General features: G+C 41.1%; 1 long non-coding RNA gene across 1 annotated transcript in view; it reads right to left on the reverse strand.

The window, feature by feature from the left end:
- Window positions 1–2178: 2178 nt before the first annotated feature.
- LOC140905040 (uncharacterized) overlaps window positions 2179–15261 on the reverse strand; it is a 49555-nt gene continuing 36472 nt past the window's right edge. The window contains exon 3 of the long non-coding RNA XR_012156720.1: window positions 2179–2764. This is a non-coding gene — a long non-coding RNA (uncharacterized lncRNA). The remainder of the gene's footprint in view (window positions 2765–15261) is intronic.

Below are 15261 nucleotides of genomic sequence, written 5' to 3' on the forward strand. Positions count from 1 at the left end.
TTGTTTTCCAGATTAGCAGGGGGAGACCCATAAAATGAAACCATCACAGTTCAACGAAACTGTATTCTCTCTCCAATCAGGAATAGAGAAAATAAGTCTCTTTATGGTAAGAGTGTGTAATTTAAAAACTTGCAATGTTTGCAACATTTCACCATTAATTATTCAGTAATTTCATAAGATCTCCTCTCAGCAGCTTAGTTGAACCACTAGTTATATTGAATAGTCAAAAAGCATGTTAATAAAGCAGGTCAATTAGAGCCTAGAAGCAAAATTCCACTCTAAGGTAATGGGGAACTGCATTAAATTCAAACCCCAATTACTCTCCATCTGATGGAGTTGGTACATCAGATTACAGGCCACAGAAAGTTATTTTAAACTCAGCATTTCCAACATTTCCAGCACTGACCCATTGTAAATCATGAATAATACATTCTGGGCTAGATCATACCAGTTATGTACAACTTTGAGTCATGGGAAATGCAGAATTGCACTGCCTCAGGAGCAGCTCAGGGATTTCAGTGAGCTGCCTTCCCTTCCTGGTGGGTGTGTGGCACTGGGGGCAGGGAGGCTGTACCATCCTTTAGAATGGTGTAATGTGCTCCCATTGCTGCAGCCAACCTGGTTTACAGAATGATTCAGAGTGGAGGTTCAAACCAGGGCCTCACCCCCTCCCTGGCCCTTTTTGAGGTAATATGAATGAACAGAGGGAGCAGTCTTTGGTCCTCGCACTGCGCTCACAAGGGATTGGCGGGGAAGGCTCCTTGTGATTATCCACCCAACATACACAACTTTAAGGGACAGGGACACCCTGGCTTTGCATTTTAACATACCTGTTTCTAATTCTAAGCCAATCATTATCCCACTCTGTACAGCTTGCCATGAACAGGGACACAGTAGATTTCAAATTAGAACTTAAAACTCATGCCCCTGTGTGCTGGGCATGGACATCGACTATCTCATGGCACCTTTTATAAGGTGTGCCCTGGTATCCTTGTCTGGATTTTCACTTCAAAGTTCTACAACAGGCTGTGTCCCAGTTCGATGTCACCCTCCACCCTAGAGATGGCTGGAGAGCAGTGGCTCTAAATGTACTAGGAGGACTTGTGGCACCTTAGACACTAACAAATTTATTTGAGCATGAGCTTTCGTGGGCTAATGCTCAAATAAATTTGTTAGTTTCTAAGGTGCCACGAGTACTCCTTGTTCTTTCTGCTGATACAGACTAACACGGCTACCACTCTGAAACCTGTCTAAATGTACTGTTATATAGTTTGTGATTTGGGATCATTACGCATGAAAGATGTCATATAAATATATAGTAAAATACTGTTGTCCTTATTAATTATCATTGCTCCCCTTTTTTTTTTTTGGTCTACTTTTACAGTTTTTAAAGCAGGACATTTAATATGTATACATGCTGCCCATTAGATTAATATTAACATTTTTATATACCAATGGCTTTTCTTAAAAAGAATAGAATCGCTTATTGACCAAAATGAGGAAGCAACTACATATTGTTGAATACATGGATTATTCCTGAAATAAAGTCCTGTGCTAGGTATCACCTTTTAAAAAAAAATTAAAAAAAGGTTTTATAGAATTGCTTAATTACTTTATTTCTCGGCAATGAGATATATTTAATAACCAAGGGCCACTTTGTGCGTTTAGTTTTTAAGAACTCCCTATTGAAATAAGCACATGGGCAAATTTGTGTGTAATTTTGAACTCAAAAGTTGAAATGTTTCATTATAGAGTTCATGTTCTGTTAAAGTGACTCCGAGAAAGTGATCAGAGAAGGGGCAAAGAGGAAAAATCAGACAAAAATAAGGGTGAAAATGTTCAAATGTTGACACATTGAAAAATAAACAAGATTGTGAATAGAGGAAGCAGAGAGGAAAGAAATTGTAATATGAAATAAACATAACATTTACAATAAAAGATAGATAACTGACGCTTGCCAGCATAGCTGTTGGAGGATTCACCTTGTTCTAACATCTAAAAACAGACTACACTTTAGTTAGAGATTTCCTTCCCCACCCCAGTTGATGCAAAAAATCTGGGTTTAGATTACAGGGGAAAGAAATCACAACCTCAAACTTGTTTTGCAAACCTGGTGAAGCCAGAAATTATAACTCAAGGTTTGCAAAATGTTGATCTTCATGAAGTTCAACTGTCCCAAATAATAGCAGTTCAGCAAAGCAACATTCTTTCCACTAATAGATTTTGCCACTGACAAAAACTCCTTCTGTGTGACTTTGGCTAAGGGCTCTCCCTTTTTCAGGTCCTCATGAAAGTGTCAGATGCTGCTGCAGATATCATCTCTGATGGATGCATGTTTCCTCACTTTTCGAACCTAGTCTCATGCATGACTGGGTGGCTCAAAGTATTGGCAATGACCTTTGGCAATGACGTATAGAGCCTTTTGTCTCTAGAACATTGGTGTGAATCCAGGTAAGTCAATAGTAACTATAAGTCACTCCTATTTGAGGGCAGTTTGGAGACCTATGAGTGGCCATCTCCATTCAGTTCTCATAATACAGAGGTGCACATTGCAAAATCATTATCACAAATGTTCCTAACTATATCAACAAAAAGGCAAGGATTGAATCAATTAAGAGTTTGAACTACTTTACCATAATCCTTCCAGGTTCAGACTGAGGCGCACTGGTCCATTTGAGGAGCTTGCACTGTCTGCCATTTCCTGTGATACGCTTACTCTATGAAGAGGAGTTTGTGGTCTTCAAAAGCCATCAATCCAACACATCTGGCAAGAAATTAATTCCACTGGAAATGTGTTTGTTTGTTTTTTTTAATCTATCATCCAGGTTGTACAGTAGGATCTCATTTTTGTTTTAATTTTCTCTTTTTTAAAAGAATTTATTGCATACTCGATCACCCTGGCAAGTGTGAGCATCAGACAAAAAAAATCAAACATCACTATAAAGTTCAGTCAATAGTGTTTAATATAAAAGCCATGAACAGTGTATTTACTATGTAATAGAATGCTTATTTTCCCTAGTCTCCTGTGGATAGTGTAGCCCACCCCATTTTTGTAGACTATACCATTTTTGCAATGAAGAAAATATATTTTAAAATACATGCTGCTGGCATCTGATTTTTGTGGCTGTTTTTCTTGGGGAATTTTTATTTAGTTTAAACACCATTTAAAAAAGTTGGACACTAAGGAGCACATCTGAGGATACAATAATACTTGGCTATTCAGACAGATGTGGTAAATCACATGTTACAGATCACTAAGTTAATGGTGCAAACATGCTACAATATAGGACTGGTTGCCAATTACATTTCTGAGATACTGACAAATACCGATAAATGAAGGATGGATTAAAACCAGGTCTGAGCAGACATCTTAAGCATGAACTTTGACTCTTGCCAAATGGCAGGTTAGACAGTGCTTTATTGCCTCTGCTGAGATGGAATTAGATACACTGCATCATACGGGAACATCCAGCAACAACATCAGCCTACAGACCAGTAGAAGGGTTTTTTTGCAGTTGGTCTCTAGACTCCTAAAATGTTTCGGTGCTCAAACAAGCCTAAATTGTTTTCTAGTTTCTCTCTCAAGTATTTTAAAGGTGCTTATCATTCTGGTATCTAAGCAACAAGCTTCAAAGAAAAACATGGGTATTTAAACTATGAGCAACCTGATATGTCTGATCCAGTAAATTATACATCATTTTAGTGATGTGTCAAGGCCATGATTGCTTGACTAATGTTAAAAAGACATTGTTTTACTAAAACATCCACAGACATGATGAGAAACAGTAACATTTTATTTTAAAAGTGGCTTTTGATTCTTTTTAAAAATGGTATTGTTTAATTCCTGTTCACTGTGTTTTACTTAATAAAAAGCAAAACCAATCAAACTATGGTACTGCTGCCAGCACAGAGGCAAGAGGACAGGTAGACCAGCACACTATGGACTGTATGGTACATTCAAACAGATGCAGAGGCTGAGACATGTTTCCAATTGTAAAAAAAAATTGTTTCACTTGTTCTGCTTTTCTAACCAGTTCACTCCAAGATTCTTGGCTGCTCACCAGCATAGAGTGGCCATGTTATCACAGGAAGATACTGCTCTCACAGTGGTAAACAAAACAAAAAACGAAAAGGACATTTTTATGATTTATTTAAAAATAGTGTGGTGACAGCTAATGTATGGACGATGGAACACTGCATATCACAGGAGGGCGACTGACCATGGTAATCCCACAGCTCTCCAGCATTCCCAGACTCAGGGATACTACCAATCTCCCAGAGTTACTAAAAGAATGGAGTCCCAAATCGCCATAGGAAAAGGGTTTGATCCCACCACCTGACACAGAGAAGGGATCTGAATTTGGGTCTCCCGCATTCTGGGTGAGTGCCTTAACCACTCGGCTAAAAATTATGAAAGGGGAACCACCTCCTCCTCTGGCAGTTTTGTGTGGAGTTAGGCATGCTCTGAGCATGCCTCCCAGGCTGGGCCCCACAGGCTGAATTGGTGGGAGAAAGCCTAGTCTGGCAATCCTTGTGGGGCTTAAGTACAAGAGGTGCCCGGTCCCTAGCCAGAGATGGCTGTGCACATGCTCATTGGCAGAAACGTAGGCACCTAGGTGACTTTAAGGGTGGAAATGTAGGAGCCTTGGGACTTTAATCTTCTACAGTGTTAGGTGGCAGCCAAGCAGGGATTTTGAGGATCTCAATGGCACCTCAATGTTGGACTTACATCTAGAGTGGCAGTGAGGCAGTTAAGCAGTTAGGCAGTTAGTAAGGTGGCTCTGGCCCTAAGTGACTTGCCCAAAGTCAGGCAGGAAGTCTAGTCTGTGCTAATCATGATAGTATCTGAGCACCCTCCAACAGAGCATGAAGCAACATGACTGCACATCTGTCACATGTTCTATCAGCCTCTCGCCAGGGAGAGAATGAGGTGCATTGGAGTATGTGGTTTTAGTAGGTGGCTTTTGTTTTAACATACATATTGCTGTGTATTTATATTTGATAAATAGGCCTTGCACTTGGAGCAGAAAGCAGTGAGGTTTGTGAAGATCCTTCATTCCTGGAGGAGTTTATCCCACAGTTTTGAAGTGCCCCTGGAGAAAGTGCAGGGACTTCAGCAGAGCAGGGAATTGAACCCAGGTCTCCAGAATCTCAGGCTAGAAGCTGAACAGTGGACCCCATCCTTCCTTTGTCTGTTCATAGAATAAAGATAACAGATTTTCCAGGGTGAACCTGTATTTGGTACTCCCGCATCCCCCAAAAAATAAGCAACTGGGAATATAAGGCTAGCCCTGCTCCAGAACCAGGATTTTTGGTTTCTCACATCTGATTTATTTTTTCTCCAGGCTCTGACAAAATGAACCTTCGTAGCAGTTATTTTTCTGTCATTCGGAATTTAAAGACAAAGCCTCTGGCTATCCTAAAGGCTACAGCACAGCTATAGAAAGCACTCCTTCAGCAATTCCTGAAAGCTTTCAGTTATGTGTAGCAAAGATCAATTTTTGCTATGACGTTTTGGGGCAAAATGCCAGCATTTTCCTCCCCAAACTGGAATTGGCAAAAAAAAAAGGTGCAGGTTTTTCCAGCTTTGTTCTGAGTTTAGATGTTTGTGCAACTCTATTTTCCATGCATACAACATGACTAGCAGGGGAATGGGAGAAAATGCCTTGTGCATGATGGTACCCAACTGGTTGCAGATGAGTAATGTTGGCAAATTTGAACTGCCAATTGTTACTTAATGTAACAAAATAAGGCACTGTAAGGTACTGGCTTAGATCACAATTTGCTGTAAAGACTCAAACAATGAAACACATTAAGGGCTAGATTTTCAGCTAGTATAAACTGGGTTATGCTGATTTACATCAGCTGACGAGCTGGCCCTAAAGGAATTCTGAACAATAATGCTTTGTCTTGTTTTTGTTTGGACCAGGTATCTTTCCATTTGCAAATCTATTGCCACTGTACTGGATATAGAAATCAACATAGCACTATGATGTAGGAGCATTTGAGGTCTAGAAGGACCTACTAACTAATCCTATCTTAAGTCACAAACAAGGGATTTTTGTGATGTTTGCCTTAGGCCATACACTTACACTACCACTTATGTTGGCAAAACTTACGTCACTCATGGGTGTGAAAAAAACACTTCTCCCACCGACATAGCTACCGCTGCTCGTTGAGGTGATTTGATTATGTCGATGGGAGAGCTCTGTCCCATCAGCATAGAGCAGCTACACGAGTGATCTTACACTCCACTTACGCTCCATCGGTACAGCTGTGCCATTGGAAGCTGTCTAGTGTAGACATGGTCTTAATCACTAATGAACATGTGTCAATATCACAAAACCTTCATGTTTAGGTGCAACTGGCAGTTTCTCCTCTCAAGAGTCCACAAACTAGAAAATCAGGAGTTCAGATTCACATTTCTTTGCCAAAGCTTTGTACAGTGGATTTTCTCATGTGGACTTTTTTACAACTGAATTCCATAGATTGCAGTAGCTACCAGTTTCCTTCTAGAGTTAATTTGCAGTGATGACTTTGATCTATAAAATCTTCCTTACTTCAGGTCCTGACTTCCTTGGAGAATTAATCTCTCTCTAAGGCAACCTGACCACTGAGATTTGCTGGGATAGTTCTGATAACAGGCAAGCACTAGAGGTTCCTCAACTCTGGAACTTGCTTCCCATTTTGGCCTGACAAAGCCCCAGTATATTTAATATCAAGTCCATGGTGTGCAGGCTTGAAGGAATAGCTGGGCAAATATCTGATTTGCAATTATGCTAGGGGCTGGTCTTGGGAGTTACGTTCAGATTTTACTTTTGTGAAATTGTTATCTTATAATTATTTCTTTAAGTCACTTAACATGTGCCCAGACAATTACAATGGGTAATTAATGTAAAATATATATACTAATTGTGTGTAATTGGGGAAAGCGTGCAGTAACTTTCAATTTATGTGAGATGATGCTTTACGTGAAAACCATAGTCTCTTGCTATATGCTCTAGTACCAATAAAAGTCAAGTCTGTAGCTGTAAATATGCTGCTCATATTCATACTCCATTGTTGTTAGGGATACTGTATGGTTTGTGGCTCGATGCTCATCTTCAGTAATTTTGGTTTTCATTTGATTTTCTCAAGATTTAGCTGTTTTCTGCTCTCCACGAAAGGGCCCTCTGATTCCATACATAATAGCTCACTGTTTGTAGTTTCATGTTCTGAAGGATGAAGTGATTCACAAATAAGCACAAAAACTGGGTTTGGAAAATCAGAAGTTGTTCCTTGAAAGACAAACAAAAAAGCAAGAAAAAAATCTGAAGTCTTTTTGTTTTGGTGGCACACAGAATGCTGTAATAATACTATGATCAGAAGGAAAAGTGGCTTTTACAAGACTGGATGGAAATTAATTTCCATCAGTTTAACAATGCTGAATAGCTAATAATGGTGAACAGCTGAGAGTGACTCAGCATTGCATCAATTGTGCCCATGCTCTCAGGATGTGTTTGTTTTCAACGTGAAACCAGATTGCAACTTTCTTCTGATTGCCAATGACTAAGACACATGTAAGATGTTAGGGCTTGAATCATTGTTCCTGTTTTTTCCTCAAACAGATAGCAAAAGAAATAACTCAGTGGGGAAAAATTAAGTCTCACTTAAATATTAAATGTTATCAAGTGCTTAAAGCAGTGGTGGGCAACCTGCGGCCCACGGGCTGCATGTGGCCCATCAGGGTAATCTGATTGCGGGCTGCAAGACATTTTGCTGATGTTGACTGTCCGCAAGCATGGCCCCCCACAGTTCCCAGTGGCTGCAGTTCACCGTTCCCAGCCAATGGGAGCTGTGGGAAGCAGCAGCCAGCATGTCCCTGTGGCCCGCTGCTTCCCGCAGATCCCATTGGCCGGGAACTGTGAACCGTGGCCACTGGGAGCTGCGGGGAGCTATGCCTGTGGACGGTCAACATTGGCAAAATCTCTCACTACCCGCAATCAGATTACCCTGTTGGGCCGCAGCTTGCCCACCACTGGCTTAAAAAACCATAACTCTGTCTCAGCCTGCTGGGTGGAGGAATTTAGCCCATATCTCAGTCCAAATTTTGAAATTAAACAAATCGTCTTTAAAATGCCTAGTAGTTTAAGAAGTCCTGTATCCCTTTCACTGTCCTTAATCTCCAGCAGGTCTTCTGTCTCTGCTGACATCCATCTTGGAAACTCATTAATAGGCATGAAAGCCTCTGCTGGGCCAGCTGCTGTCTGTAAATTTGCAAGGCTTGGAGCTTCCTTAGGGTACGGTGACCATGAGTCCTTGAAAATTGTTGATTTCCCACTTTTCAGTCCCTGTTGCTTTTGCAAATGATGGTGTTTTGTCAATCCTTGAGCTGGACAGCAGCTGGCAGAGTAAAGTCAATAAAAAGATTACCATAGACTCAAGTGGAAGTTGGCTCAGGCCCAAACCCAGGTGCACAGCCCCGGCTCATGAGAACAGTTATGATTCTCTGGGTCTTAGGTTATGGACTATAACTGTATTTGTCATAAAATGTATCCACACGAGAATTTTTTCCTAAGAAATTTTGATTGGGATTTGACCCCATAAATTCCCACATCCCAGTAGCCTGGCATCATAGGGAAGGAAATATATTTTAAGTCACTTCTGAATCCCCATATGGCACAGGCTTGAGTCAGAGAACAGCACGGGCCTGAAAAACTCAAGATATCTGCAAAGGTAGGATCCCTGTCAGGCCAGAAGAGGTTGCCTGGTATGTCCAATACGTTGGGGTGGGGGGTTCTTCCATATTTACTAAAACATAAGACTCAAACTAGAAACTTAAAAAAAAAGTTTCCTGGATAAAAGTACAAATGAAGACTTGGGAAGTAATATGTACTTTCTAGGTTACCTCTGACAGCAGGCCAGTTTCCTTTCAGCGATGTCCACATCGTTCTGGCTGTAACAGGTCTTCCCTCGCTGGCAACAGGGTTTTGTTCCTATGTCCCATCAGTGCCTGTGTTGGACTTTTTTGGCCATAGATGTATTGATGGAATTTCTTCACTCCAGATATCATAGTCACAAGCTCTCTTTCTATTTAGGGCTACCCCTGTTCAATCCTGGATAGGATTTGATGGTGTACGCAACCGGATGCTTCTGCAAAGGAGATACATCCAGTCCTTTCCCTGATGGATCACACTGGAGTGTCTGTGGCTCTCTTGGCTGGTACTGCTTCAGGACAGGCTCATCTATTTATCATTGGTTTCAGCATGTCAACTGCTTGTTGTTGGGGGCCTGCCCAGTCCCATTCAACATCCTGCCTTGTGAGCTGAGTTAAGAGTTCCACTACTGCAGCCAGCTGTGGACAGAACTTGGACAGAAAATGTATCATTCCAATGGAGTGTGTACCCCATCACATCCACTGGAGCTGGCTTCTCTCTGAGTCCCTTGATCTTGCTGGGATCTGCTTTCAGCCCCTCTGCTGTGAGTAAATGTATGTTACCTCCTGCTGTTTGAGTCAGATTTTTTCTGGGTTGAGTTTTATGTTCTTGTCCTTGCATTGCTGTAGGAACATTTGCAGTTTTCTGTCATGGTCTCATTCACCTTCTTTATCCATGTTCCCTTCCCCTACAATTAGGATACCATCAGCAATTACTGTCACCCCAGGCAGCCCTTGAGCGAGCCTTCTTTGGAACATCTCTGGTGCTGGGCTTATGCCCCTCAGCATGTGCAGCCATCTATAGTGACCAAATGGCATTGCAAAAGTTGTCAGCATGCTAGACTCTTTATCCAGGCTTAAGTGCAAAAATCACATCATGGACCGGAAAGATCCTGGCTTTGGAAAGTTCTCTCAAGATGTCATCAATTGTCGTCAGTGGATAGTGGCATCTTTTCAATGCCCAGGTCAGTGGCTTTGGGTCTATGCAGATGAGTAATTTGCCTGATGACTACAATACCACCACCATGCTGCTTAGCCAGGCTGTATTGGCCTCTACAAGTGCTATGATACCCCTGCTCTGAAGACTTTTGAACTTCTTAAGTATTGGATTATGTAGTACCAGTGGAATTTTCCTTCAGGGCAAGCCTATGTTCCACAGGCACGGTTTTCCTTTTGAAGAACTTTTCCCCTTTGAAATCATCCCCCAGAGTTGTCTTCTTTGTCCATGGGGCTCCCATGGTCAGTTAACATCAGGTTATATTTTCCTACAGTCTGTATTATGGTCTGATTGTACATGATTAGAATCCACTTGCTTTTTGCAATTTTTTTTTTTCTAATCCAATTCACCTCCAAGGAATCACATTGCAGGAGGCCCTGCTCTCCAGCTAAAATCACACAGGGCATTTCTCCATTAACATTGTTACATGCACAGAGGTTATTGTCCTTTGTTTCTTTCCTGTCCCAATAACATGAACCAGTTATGCTTTCTGACTCAAGGAGAGAGTCATGATTTCATCGCCACTCTTTGGTGCATCATTCCCCTCTTGTACAAGTCTGATGGAATCTTTCTGGGACCTTCCTCTGCTCTTGCACACACTGCTAAAGTGGTTCAACTTGCCACATTCCTTGCAATGTTGTCCTAGCACGGGGCACTTTTCCTTTTTTCACTCATGCACCCATATAAACAGAAAACTTATTTTCTTAAAGGTGCCTACGACTGAGTCCTAAGTGCCAGAATCACTCATCTGTTCTTTTGTGGATCTTATGCCTGTGCCATTCATAGCATGAAGAACATTTCGGAACAAATTCTGTTCTCACTTACTTTGTATAAATCCAGGAAAGACCCTGGAATGGTCTCTGTAACTGGGTGGCTTGCCCGGAGGCTAGAGAGCCTGGGCCTAAACCAGCCCTGGTTAGAATGTGAGCTCCACCTGAGCGGAACCAGGTGATTCCAACATAAAAGGCAGCAGGGAGTGAGTGATTGAGAGAATAGCTGAGATTGCTGTAGGTGTGCAGTAAATTGGCTGAAACTCAGGAACTGGTAGAAGAACTGCAGAGAGTATGAGTGGACCCTGAGATTAAGGGAGCTGTGACAGAGGACTTGCAATGAGCAGGAGGCTCCTGTTAGAGACCCTGAATGACAGATGGGTTTGTCCTTGGGAGCCAGAGGGCGGAGAAAGGTTTAGCTTAACCCTAGGAGTAATGAGCCTTGCTCCTACTGGAGACCTTGACTAGGAGAAGGGTATGGCAGCCTGGAAACCAGAGGGTTGAAGAAGGCTAAGCTCCAGCCAGGTAAAGCTTTGAGAAAGTTTGTACTGGGGACTCAGCTCTGGGAAGAAAGGCTAGGGGCCTCCCTGCGTTGAGGGAAGAAGTGACTGAACCTCCATTGGGGCTTGTAGGTAAGGATTCAGTCCTTACCTGAGGGGGGAGAAATTGGTAGTATGGCACTGCAGAGTGATATCTGACCACAAGGGGGTGCTTGGAGGCAGTCAGTGGCCTGTGTGCTACAGTCTCCATCACAGTTAATGGAGTTTCTCTGGATTTACATCAGATGAGAGCAGAATTTGATTCTTCTCCTATAAAAACTATCAAAATGAGATCAGTGAGCCACATAACATGCAAAGCTGTGGTACCCCAGATGATTTCCAAATGTCATTTAATTAATCTGTGAAAAGATCACAAAGAAAAGCAGAGGCACACACCATCCATATTAATTTAACTTGCAAAGTTCTTGTTTGAAGATTCAAGCTTTAAAAAAAGTTGGCACGGAGTATTTTTTTTTATCCAAATAAAATGAGTGAAGAACCCTAAAATATACATATATGCTATACCATATGCCATATCCACCCAATGAGCACCAAACAACCGTCAAAGCAAATATGTGAACCATAAAATGATTAGTAATATGCATCATGGATCCAAGGCAGCCTTAAAGTAGTGCAAATATTGCTCTGAGCAATAGAGAGGGGTCAACCAGTTCACCCTACATAAGCATACTGTTGTTTTCCCAAGTGCTGCAAAATCAATAGCACAAGTAGCCTGCAGGGAAACTTGGGAAGTCACATGCTAGTCTTTATGATTCCCAGCCCAGGCAAAAGCATTACTCATGGTTCTGTTTCCCAATGTGACATTCCCACTCTGCATTGCAAGAGTTGCACATTGCATGGATAAGTCTAAACTGGTATGGGTTGCCAGCAATCACGGAAGTGGGCACCGATGGCTGAAGCTGGCTGCAGGCATCTGATGGGGGTGGGGGGGAAACTTGCAGGCAAGGGGGCCTGGGCAGTGGCAAATTGCATCCATACACAGTGGACAATCCATGCATACAAATAGTGGGCAGATGTTTGAGAAGAACTTGTTGGATCTATACAGCTCGAGATAAATGAACCTAGATCAACAGCATAAGGTTAATGCCAGGAATGAAATCAGCCATGCTGCTGTAAAGGGTAAAATGTTCATTTGGAGCAAACACTTCTAAATGAAATGGCCTACGCACACAATGCATATAATATGTGCCTGTTTGGTACCCACTAGTCCTCCAAAGACTCTCTACTGCTTGTGTATGATTGCCCACCATCACTCATCCTTATCTGCCTGCATTGCAATGAAAATGTTATCAAATTCCCATGTTCCAAAATAGTATCACAACAGTTATAGCAGCAAACAGATGTCCCACAATATTAATGCGGACACTCAAAGATCACTGATGGATTATTCAGTCCAGGTGGGGCCTACCGTCCACCAAGACACATGACTATGTAAGGTCACTGCAGTCACTGGAGAAGCACCAGTAGAAAAAGTGCAATAGCAAGCTGCAAGCTGACAGGAAGCTCACCGCAAGCTGACAGGAAGGTATCCAAAAAAGCAGAGCAAGAAATGGTGCCAAGGGGCTTCCCCAAGGCAAAGCTGCTGCTAAAAGAAATGGAGAAAGCAACGTGAAGCAGTCTCAACCAAAGCAATGTCCTATGGAATGAAGGTGTGTCCCACTTATTCCTCTTTCCTAGCCCTGACTATTTCCAGAGCCCCTTGCTAGCATCTCCCAAAGGACCAAAACTGCAATATGTCCTACTAGTTTTCCTTCCTTATTTGTGTCCCTTGGTTCTTACACTGACATTGTATCCTTCATTGCTAGTTTTCTCCTTTTCTCTGTCTGAAATACTTTGTTCACCTATTCTCATGGTGTTGCGCATACACACTTCGCATAATGTAAAGCAGTCAGTGGCTGCTGTATTTTAAGTACTGTTTGTGCCTTTTGTGTACACACACTCCATCATAGCATTCGGGTGAATGTCGCCTGACTATAACTGCTTCTGCACTGATGCATGACCAAACCATAGAGCTGATGTGCAAATCATTTTTATACCTGGGAAACGTAATATTTCTCCATTCTCCTCAAATTAAAATAAAAAGGACCATTTTGGTTCAAGCTTTTAAAATAAAATGAAATTTGGACCAGACCTGAAAAGTTTCTAAGTGGCACCTTAGAGACTAACCAATTTATTTTTATATCTTTCCACAGTATGCATCCGATGAAGTGAGCTGTAGCTCACGAAAGCTTATGCTCAAATAAATTGGTTAGTTTCTAAGGTGCCACAAGTCCTCCTTTTCTTTTTGTGAATACAGATTAACACGGCTGTTACTCTGAAACATGTAAAATGATCTAACTATAATTCCCACTATAGCACAAATCACTTCATCCTGCATAGAAATGCAACTCCTCTGTGGTGAAACCTGGCAGCTGTTTAACAGTGCACAGAAACATTACACAACAGTTTTCGAGAGGGAAGTGAAGAAAACTACTGTAACTAGTTGGATCTGCAAGGGATATTTATGTAGGCAGGAAGTAGTTTCCCACACTTACTTTAAAAAAAGTCAGAATGATGTAATTGGGTTTTTGCTCTTTTGTTCAAGTAAAATGACAATTACTACTCTATCATTTTTTCCTTTTCAAAAGAATTGAAGTTTGCATATGGCTGACACCTTCTTTTTCTTCATATTTAAAAAGAATTGTTAATTTAGCTAAATGCTTTTAAAGCATCATTTAGAATCTTTCTGAACAGCAGGTCAGAACTGTGTGTTTTGGATCCCAGAATATTTTTGCCTTGGTTCCCTAGTACTCTGAGAACAACTCAGGAAGTGAAATGTATTATATGATTCATTTCTTTTTGTGCAAGTAATTTTAAAGGGTTTAATAAGATAAAGCTGTGGATCATTTTCCCCTTCACGCGTTTTCTTTAGCCTTGACAATCCTGTATTTTTTTCAGTATGCCAGCTGATGATACTTCTTGTTATAGTGAGTCACACTGAGGCTGTGTCAGTCACATCCTGTGACACTGAGTGATGTCACACACCACTGTGTCTGTGCAGAAAATATTTTAACCCCTTGTTTGCAACATCTTGGTCCTATTTTTAAAGGCAAGTTTTGTTTTTGAAACAGTACCATGTACGATGTACTTAAAGGTGATATGCAACTGTAGAATGAGGAGGTGTTAATGCCTTTTAAATTCTTTTTGATATGCAAAGAAGGCCAACAATTCCTCTAGTGAAACAAGGGAGAACTAGACTCGATATTCCTAACTGTATGAAAATAAACAAACGAAAGCCCCATCCCCAAAAATATATATAAATAAATTGTTCAGGCTTTTCTTTATACAGCATAAAAAAAATAGACACAAACCCAATTTTTTTAATATCCTTTACTATTCATCTTTAAGGACCTACAACTGCCCACTTGCAAGATCTGTGTGATAGACCTTTCAGCCCAAAGTGACCCTACAAAAGAAAGTCCTTTTTATGAAGAAGATCTAGCTATCCTCCTACAGCCAGAATTAGTCAGCCTACTGTTTATGGCTCCAATCCTTCAAAGAGCTCTAAGTTAAGTAGAGCCCTGCACAAGTATAGAACCCTTATTGAAAGACCTTACCTCAGTTGTAATGCAACACATTAGCAGCATTGGGGGAAAAGAAAGTCTAGTTTTCAAAGTAATTAATATAATGAAGAAGGGGGGACATAATATAGCCACATTTTTTCTCTAAGTTACTACCTATACATTTTAGAATTTGATTTTCTATAGTGCCCATCACTATAGTATATTTTACTGTGGTTATTACTGTTAATCATTGTTAGGAAACACAGTATTGAAAAGATGTATCTTTCTGTACGTGAAGAAGGTGAGCTGTATTTTATGCTCAGTTCTAATTATAATAGTATATTAAAGCACAGCAAAAATTCTTGCTTTATTTGATGGTACTCCACAGATAAGGCATTTTTAAATTCTTCCTCGGCCTGAACAGAGCAGCTGATGGTAAGATCCATTTCTGAGATGGGCATGGAATCTCCAGTTTTGG

Source organism: Lepidochelys kempii, chromosome 1 (assembly GCF_965140265.1).
Source record: "Lepidochelys kempii isolate rLepKem1 chromosome 1, rLepKem1.hap2, whole genome shotgun sequence".
Lineage (NCBI taxonomy): Eukaryota > Metazoa > Chordata > Testudines > Cheloniidae > Lepidochelys > Lepidochelys kempii.